We start from the raw sequence: 3,876 nt of genomic DNA on the forward strand, positions 1-3,876 counted from the left end.
ATCACCTGAATAAATTTATTCCTTCCCGGCCCTGCCCTCATGTATTAAGGTAGACTCTTGGTATGGAGTTCTTCTTGTCACCAAACACAGGTGAGGGTTAGTGACTTTTTACCCTTCCATGTAGGGACTCTTCCCTTAGGACCCTTGATTTCGATCATTGAATAAGAATTTCTGGAGGAGTCACTCTGGTGGAGTTTTATGGAGTAAGCAACCAGGCAACCCAGACAACCAGACCAAAAAAAAAAAAAAAAAGGCAGGCACAGACAGACAGACAGACAGACAGACAGACAGACAGACAGACAGATATGTATTCTAATGTTTTTTTTCTTTCATGCATGCATGTGTTTCTAACGCATTTATAAGATTATCTCTTTGTTGCTTTCTATGTCCCTCCCCCACAGTATAACCCCTGCTTTCATTATATTTGATGTCAGTATAACTTGTGGAGGAGATGGGGAAAAACCAGTTGTTTAAGGTTACAGGTGGACCCGGACCCGTTGCAACAATGAGAAGGACAAGTTGCCATGTCCAAAACGAGCTTTACAACGTCGGTGGGGGTGGGGGGGGGAGAAGGGGAGAAGGATTAGGATTGGGGAGGCTGGGAAGGGATGTGAAGGGTAAGCAAAGGAGGAGGCTGCAATGCAACGCATTATCCTGTCCACGTAATTGTAACCCCTCTGTACAGTATGTTCACAAATAAAATTAAATTTAAAAAAAAAAAAAAAGAACTAAAAAAAAAAAAAAAAAAAAAGAGTCTCACGGTCTTCGGTGCCCAGGCTGGCTTTGAACCGAGATCCTCAGATCTCAGCTTCCGGAGTAGCTAGGATTACAGGCGCGAGCCACCAGCGCCCAGCTATTTTCGTGTGTGTGTGTGTGTGTGTGTGTGTGTGTGTGTGTGTGTGTGTGTGTGTGTGTGTGTGTGTGTCGGGTGTGAGGCTTGAACTCTGGGGCTGGGTGCTGTCTCTCTCTGTGCTCTTCACCTTCCCAGCCCTCCCCCACTTGTTTTGCCAGTCTAGGGGCTGGCAAAAGAAGAAGAAGAGAGAGAGATTGAGTAAAATTAGCCATCCATCCTTCAGCCATCCTCCTTGAGACATTCTCAATGTCTCAGTGTGTCTCAATGTGTCTGGGTGGTAGAGAGCTTCCCTACAAACTCGGGCCTAAATGGCAGCAGCGGCAGCGGCGGCATCCATCTTGTTTACAGACCGAGTGGGTTCAAAATGAGAAGCCTCTACACTGAGTCTTTCCATGTTCTTGAGCTCATGTGGGCTTTCATGTTCTGTGTGGGTTGACACGGCAGGCGGGCGGGCGGCCCAGCGAGCAGAGCAGGGTGTGCCATTCATTGGAGATAAGAGTCTCTTTTGGGACACCGGTTCCTGCTCCCTCCTTCCTTCGGGGACACCAAGGAAGAAGTTGCCGCTGGCGGGTGGGTTCCAGGCTGGCAAGCAGAGTAAGCAGAGCCCCCGCTGGGACTGAAATAAAGTTCTTCCTAGAGTCCACAACGAAAAGCAAGGGGGGGGGGCGCGGAGGGGAGAGGACAGAGAGACAGAGAGGAGAGACAGACAGAGGCAGAGACAAAGAGAGACAGACACACAGACAGACACAGAGACCCAGAGACCGACAGAAAGACACACAGGGAAAGAGATGGAGGGGGAACGAGAGAGATCCACAAGTCCAACTAGATTCCCCTGAATCAACAAACAGAGGGCCGGACGGACGGACGGACACACACAGACACACACAGACACACACTCACGAGCGCGCCAGACAGACAGACAGAGGGACACATGGAGGGGGATCCCTAGAGACCCATTAGTGTGACTGACTAGATCACCTGAATAAATCATTCCTTCCCTGCCCTGACCTCATGTATTAAGGTAGACTATTGGTATGGAGGTCTTCTTGTCACCAAACACAGGTGAGGGTTAGTGACTTTTTACCCTTCCATGTAGGGACTCTTCCCTTAGGACCCTTGATTTCGATCATTGAATAAGAATTTTTGGAGGAGACACTCTGGTGGAGTTTTATGGAGTAAGCAAGCAGGCAACCAGGCAACCAGACAACCAGACCAAAAAAAAAAAAAAAAGGCAGGCAGACAGACAGACAGACAGACAGACAGACAGACAGACAGACAGACAGACAGACAGACAGACAGACAGACCGACCCACGCAGCTCCTTGACTTCATGGGTGTTTTCAAGGTTAAAGCGGGGGGGGGGGGAGGGAATGTGGCAGCTGAGTTAGGCACAGACAGTTAGTTGCTTTATCTTTGCCTCCACCTGAATTTCTAGATGTTTGGGGGCATTTCTTTATAGGTAAGAGAAACAGGGTCATTGACCCTTCCTCCCTTCCTTCCTTCCTTCCTTCCTTCCTTCCTTCCTTCCTTCCTTCCTTCCTTCCTTCCTTCCTTTCTTTCTTCCTTCCTTCCTTCCTTCCTTCCTTCCTTCCTTCCTTTCTTTCTTTCTTTCCTTCTTTCTTTCCTTCCTTCCTTCCTTCTTTTTCTTTCTTTCTTTCTTTCTTTCTTTCTTTCTTTCTTTCTTTCTTTCTTTCTTTCTTCTCCCACCATCTCTCTCTCTCTCTCTCTCTCTCTCTCTCTCTCTCTCTCTCTCTCTCTCTCTCTCTCTCTCTCTCTTTCTCTCTCTCTCCTTTTGCTCTATTTTTTGGAGGCGTGGGCAATCCTGGGTCTTGAAGTCAGGGCCTGAGGACTGTCACTCAGGCACTCAGCATTTTCGGCTCAAGTCTAGCACTGTACCATTTGAGCCACAGCGCTACTTATGTCTATGTACGTGATATCTATCTATCTATCTATCTATCTATCTATCTATCTATCTATCTATCTATCTATCTATCTATCTATCTATCTATCTATCTGTCTGTCTGTCTGTCTGTCTGTCTGTCTGTCTGTCTGTCTGTCTGTCTGTCTGTCTGTCTGTCTGTCTGTCTGTCTATCTATCTACCTATCTATCTATCTATCTATCTATCTACCTATCTATCTATCTATCTATCTATCTATCTATCTATCTATCTATCTATCTATCTATCTATGTATCGATATAGATATACATCTATATATATCTATATCTATATATATCTATGTGTGTGTGTGTGCGTGCGTGTGCTTGAGTATGTATATATGTATACATATATATGTGTTTATATGTATATACATATATAAACACATATTCATTTATTTATACATATACGTATATATGTATAAGCACACATATGTTCATTTATTTATACATATATATACATACACACACACACACACACACATATATATATATACTCATACATAGTGTGATACACACATATAAATATACGTATATTCAGTTATTATATACGTGCTTTTTTTTTTTTTTTTTTTTTTTGTTGTTGGCCGTGGGGCTTGAACTCTGGGCCTGGGCGCTGTCCCTCAGCTCTTCAGCTCAAGGCGAGCGCTCAACCACTTGAGCTACAGCACCACTTCCAGTTTTCTGGTGGTTTATTGGAGATCGGAGTCTCACGGTCTCTCCTGCCCGGGCTGGCTTTGAACCGCCATCCTCAGATCTCAGCCTCCTAAGTAGCTAGGATTACAGGCGTGAGTCACCAGCGCCCGGCTTATTTACATGCTTTTTGGTTGTTGTTTTCCACCCCCCCCCCCCCGCCCCCGACTTGGGGCCTTGGGAAGGGAACTGCAGGGGAGGGGGGGTGCAGAGGCATTTTCTCCTTCGGGAAACCAGATGATGATTGAATAAAATTAGCCATCCATCCTTGAGACATTCTCAAGGTGGTGGGCTGGAATGTGTCTGGGTGGTAGACAGATTCCCTAAAAACTCGGGTCTAAATGGCAGCAGCGATGGGAGTGGCATCCATCTTGTTTACAGACCGAGTCTCCATG

Source organism: Dipodomys merriami, unplaced genomic scaffold (assembly GCF_024711535.1).
Source record: "Dipodomys merriami isolate MVZ:Mamm:240054 unplaced genomic scaffold, mDipMer1.0.p SCAF_1445, whole genome shotgun sequence".
Taxonomy (NCBI): Eukaryota; Metazoa; Chordata; class Mammalia; order Rodentia; family Heteromyidae; genus Dipodomys; species Dipodomys merriami.